The sequence below is a fragment of the Pinus tabuliformis genome, chromosome J, assembly GCF_031772625.1.
Source record: "Pinus tabuliformis cultivar Carrire ecotype Pingquan chromosome J, CPIR1, whole genome shotgun sequence".
NCBI classification, from domain to species: Eukaryota; Viridiplantae; Streptophyta; class Pinopsida; order Pinales; family Pinaceae; genus Pinus; species Pinus tabuliformis.
The window spans coordinates 1,045,878,238-1,045,884,237 of record NC_142295.1 but is presented as its reverse complement, the minus strand read 5'-3'; positions in this window follow the sequence as shown (position 1 = coordinate 1,045,884,237).

The following is a 6,000-nucleotide window of genomic DNA, read 5'->3' as shown; positions in this document are numbered from 1 at the left end:
TTTCTATTATCCAACCAGATTGGATAAACGAAGCAAAGGATGAATGGAAGAAGGACGAAGAAGTATGGCCATTTATTCAAAAGTTGCAAATGATCTCAATTCAAACAATATTGCTAGAAATTGAAGAGGAAGGAAAAATCATATTGGAACCTGGAGCAGTCACAAAAACAAGAATCGGACAGCTATGAAATCGATCAATTCCAGAGTATCTGATCAAGTGGAAGAACTTACCCGGTGAAGATTCCACATGGGAGGACAAGAATTTTATACAGAAGCATCAAGAACTACTCAAGCATTGAGGACAACACTTTTTGAAGGAGAGGGGCATGTTAGGCCCCTATACTACTAGTGTAACCCCTTATTGTTATTAGTACAACCCCTTATTATATTGATGTACCCATGTAGTGCCCATATTGTTACTATTGTGCCCCATAGAAGTGCACTATTATTATTATTGTGCCCTTACATTATTATTGTTATGTCGGCTCTGATTATATTATAACCCCTTAGACTCCTATATAGAAAGGAGGTCTTTTAATTTGTATCATCAAAGAATCATTCATTTGTTTAAGGTAAAGGAGGTTTCCCCCTCGAAGAGGCTAAATTCTAAGGTGTTGATCTATCTTTTCTATCTTTTTGTGAGATGGTTTCATAACAAACAAACTCGCATTCACCAGATAATTTTTTTCTTCTCATCCTCAATGTTGTCTCATTTTGTTTCATATCTCAAGAAGTGGGGTTTGTTTTTTAATATTTGCAATTGACTACCTTATGCTCAAAATTTCCACAATTGTAGCATTCAACATCACTTTGGTGAAAAAGAGTTTCTATTATTGATAGCCATCTTACGAACCCCTCTCTTGTTACTATCATTCTTATTCCAAGGCATATCATGCATTCTTGGATTGCAGCTATTCAAAACTTCTTGCTTTCTTGTTTTCTATCTACAATCTTATGTCTTTATGACCGAGAATATTACAAGAAAATCAATAACCATTGAACAAACTTTCATACCTAGGAAGATTTCAAATTTGATGACCATGTCCTTGAGGGATAAAGGAATTTTATTTTTTCTTCATTCTTTCTCTGTGACCATTGATCTAGTTTCCTCATTTTTGTTGCTCCTTAGGGTTGTTACCCTGTTTCTTTTGTTGTTGTTTTACATTTTGTTGCTTCTTTTTATTTTCTCATTGTTGTTTCTTTCCCTGTAACTATTTCTACTATCCAACAACTTGTTTTCCTTTAATGTTGTTGGGACCTTCAATTTCCTTTGCTTCGGTAGTTTACCCTTCAACCTTTTGTTTCTGAACTTGTAGCTTCTTTGAAGCCCAAACCGACCTTGATGACATGGTATCTCCACTTAACCTCATCCAAGGCCTTTATGCTCTTATCAAGCTTCTAACATTGAGACAACTCGTTATTTTATCTTTCTAGGTCATGTCTCAATGTGACTAATTTAGTTTGTAGTCTCTCACAATAGGCTTCTTTTTCATTCAACTAACTTGTCAACCTTTCATTCCATTCGTTGGCTGCCTACTTTTGAGCATTAATATCAACAAGTGTTTTGCTCAATCTTTCATTATTAATCTCATATTCTTGTAACTGCTCCTTTATCTTGAGATTTATTTTGAAAGCTCCTTGATCTACTTAAGAGCAGAGATGAGATTTTTCTTGAAATAATTCTTCTGATTTAGATTCCTCTCTTCACTATCAAATGTGTTTGAAAAATCATCATAAACATTTAGACCCCTTTGTTAGTCACTAGATTCCTCCATTGGTCAGAGGAGAAATCCTTCTTCATCACTACAAGCAATGCATTTATTTTCACCTGTATATGAACAGCCATGGGATCTCTCTTCAATCTCCATGTGAGATGTTCTTCCCTATACCATCATCTGTTATTGCTACAAGTGTAGTTCTTTCACCATAACAACTTCTAGATATATGACTATTGCTATCCTCTAAGGATGCATATGAACATCTATATATTAAATGTCCTATTTCTTTTCAATTATTATAGAACAATATCTTACCTTCTGAGTAGTATGGCCTCTCATCTGAGTCTTCTTCTTTTTCATCATTGGAGTGATGATTAATAACTTGCACATTGGGAGGAAGATATTCATTCTTTTGAGCATATTTACTTTGAGATGTTTTCTTCTTCTTCCTCCTTCTCTTCTTCGCATATCCATCAACAAATTCTTTAAGGTTTGACTCAATACTTCAACAATAAGGTTATTCAACTTTCTCTTGAGCTTCATGACTTTCTTCTCCATATACACAGTGGAGATTTTCCCACATTTCTCTTGCAAACTCACAATGTCTTACTTTATCTGAATCTAAATATGATACTTCTTTCAAGAAAACCCTTTTGGTTTGTTCATTATGCTTACTCTTTTCTTCATTAATTATAGACCACCATGCTTCTAAAATAACATCCATTAAATAGGATTTCATTCTAAACTTCTAGATTGCATACTCTGCTCCATTAAAAAATGGGACTATTTTTGGTGTTAGAAAAATTTGATTAGACATGTTTCTTTTTTATCTACCTTTAGTGAGTTGGGTTATTCTTGAAGGAACTTCACTTTAATACCAATTGTTGGTAACAATAATTATACTGAGGGGGGGTGAAGAGTTAGTATTAAGTCTAATTTTATCTTTTAATGCTAATTCTTAATTTATCTTTAACTTGGAAATCATTCATGTGATCATCAACAACATATATTGTAAGAATTATATGTGGAAAACTAAAAGGAAAAAACACCAATCTTTGTTTTATGATGTAAATATGAACTCCTAGTCTATTACATCAATTTTTTGTGACAAACCACTAAAAGGAAGCACCTACTCCCTTTTATTGTTTTCTATCACCCACTAGGAGGAAGCACCAACTCCCTTCTTCTGTAGACACCTGATTAACTTACCAAAAAAACCAACTTCTTGGATTTGTTACAAGAACCAACTTGCATATTCATGGATTTGTTGCAAGAACCAACTTGCAAGAGGCACTGATGTTGAAATTTTGATGGTGGTGGATGTGTAAGTGTTGGTATTAATGTCAAACAAGGGTCAGCATGATAAGTGAGTGTTTGGGAGGAATCCCATGGTAGCTGCAGGCTTCTTGTAGAAAATCATCACAGTAGCAGGCTTATGGAAGAAACCATAAAATTATGATCACAATGATGGGAAAGTTGGAACTCCATGGTAGCTACAGGATTCATGTAGAGAATCATCATAGTAGCAGGCTTACTGAAGAAGCCATAAAATGATCATCATGGCGGTTGTGAGTTCAGCAGTCCAAAAAGTCAATGAGAAGATAAGTTTGCAGTCTTGTTCCAAGTAGAAAAAGGACTCAAAGCCTACATCAGACCCTCTACATTGGAAATTTCTCTGAACAATCTTTCTAACAATATGTGGAAGTCGAAAAATGGACCCCTGGATCAAAAGATATGGTCTACTGAAGTTCATGTTTGAGAATCCTTAGGAAGGAAGAATTATCAGCATATCAGAAGTCCATCATATGAGGACATTAGAATATTGGAGGTCAGAATTATCAGTGTATCGGCATATCATAGATCGGAACATTAGAGGATTGGAGTAAGAGTCACATCGAAGGTTGGAGGGTTAGCACATCAGAACATCAGCATGTTAGGGATCGGAATATCTAAACTTCTTAAATGAGGAACTTTTAAAAGTCACGATATCCTATAAATGTCGATATTACTGTATAAGCATTGAGGAATTCCAAAAGAAGATTAACAAAGGATTTTTGTGCAAAACCAAAGGTCGATGGGCCCTTTTCTCTCTCCTCTAGTAGGACACATGGTAGCATATGACTGGTTCCAATAAGCCATAGTGGCATCTGACGTCAACATGATGTGGCAATATGATAGGAAACGTGGTAGGAATATTTAACCATATTGGGTATTCTAATGGGCCAGAACCTGGTGACATGTGTCACCTCTAAAGAGTCGCCATGTGGAAGTGATGACATCATATCAGAGCTCGACAATTGTAGGATTAAGATATCAAAACTCTAGAGCAGCTAGAGTTTGGAAAAGTTCTGATAAAGGGGGCTTATGATATTGGGTAGGTTCTTGGGCATATAAATCCATCAAGCCAAGTGCACAGACCAATAGCAAAGGAAGATTGGCTCCGGAAGGAAAAAATCACCTTAGCATCTTAATGCTAAGTGGCAGTCATAGATAGCGGGCCTATGATGAGAAATGCAGTAAGGGATAAGCAGAAGGAGCTAAGACACAATCAGAACTTCGCAAAAGTTACAATACAAAGGGGGATTTGATATGGCATTTAGTCGATGGCCATGGGCTCAGTCATATGAGATAGTAAATTCTCAGGGATCTAAGCACAACAAGGCTAATGATATTAGAACACTGCACCATTGTGAAGATTATGATATGGAATTGCTCCAACAAGAAAGTACATAGCTTTAAAGAATGTATGGGTCGAAAATTGCGATATTGAATGAATGCATAAAGGAGTTGGTAGCTGAAAAGGGCTAATTATGTGGAAGACTCTATAAAAATAATCCGAGGAAAACATTGGTAGCAAAGATGAATTCGACTTCTTGAAGGAAGAAATCGACTCCTTCGCATGCACAAATGGTTGTGGTAAATAAGAATAGAACAATCACCTTTATGGACTGTCAAGATCTTTGGAACAATAAATAAGCATGGGACTCTCAGAGGAGTGTGCATGTCATCTGATAATTAATTTCTCAGTACAGGAGCTATATGTAGTCAGACTACGAATAACTGCAAGAATCATCTCTGTTTTGGGTGATGTGACAAGAAACTATCAGAAGATGCAAGAATGGAAAGTGAAGCCATGCCTAAGTAAAGATTGGTAGGTACATGATAGTTTGGATAGACTCCCTTGTGCAATGTGCTTCAGTGGAACAAAAGCATCACCAAAACCAAAAAAGAATAGGGAAGTGAGCATATGTGTGAGAGAGTAGTGCTATGAAAGTGTGCATCAAAGCAGAGAGGTTGAAGCACCTAATAGGACATAGTGTAATACATTGGTAAGAGCAGCACAAGGACTGTGTGAAGAGTGGCAAGGGTAGTGCTGAAGAGAAGTCAGTGAAGAGCCCTTGACAATGAAGACAGAGCACAGAGGAAGTGTTATTAGGAGATTTACTACAAGTGAGCATAGAAGTTAGAATGCAGAAGTCAAATCTGTGAACAACCATTGTTTGTTATTTTACTTGTATAATTGTATGCCTTTGTTTTCAGTTTGAAAATTGTATGAAATGGTAGAGCGGTGGAAAGAGCAGGTTGGTGCCTCTTGGCAAGTTAGTGCTTGCTAACTAAAGGGGGTGGGTGCCTCCTATGAGTGGGTGCTCACAAACAAACAAATGTAGTTAAGCGGGTTCTTAATTTACATCATAAAAAAACAACAAATTGGTGGTTTTTTCCCTCTGAGTTTCCACGTGAAAAACATTGTATCGAATGTGTGCTTCTCATGTGATTGTTGTTTGAATATGTGTGTTTAAAATATTTTTGGTTCATTGTTTTGTGAATGAATTCTCTCACAAGTTAAAGAACATATGAAGGGATTGTAAGCATAATAAGAAAAATAAAAAAAGAGTTTCTTAATAACTGATTCACCCCCCCCCCCCCCCCCCACCCCAGAAATTCCTTATTTCAACAATTGGTATTAGAGCCAAGTTCCGTCAACAACAGTTTAAACACTGGAAGGTAGATCTATAAGGAAATATGTCTAGGCAAGAGAGTCAAGAGGCTTACTCAAGTAGAATACTAGTCTTTGATGGGACCAAATATGATATTTGGAAAGCGAGAATGGAAGCATATCTTATGTCCCTGGGAGTAGATGTTTGGACTTCAGTACTAGTAGACTACAATGTCCCTAATATTCATACCACTGATGCATATGGTTAAAAATTATACGGGAACAATGCTAAAGATAAGAATGCCATTCTCTTTGGTCTTAATCAATTAGAACTTGTAAAATTTA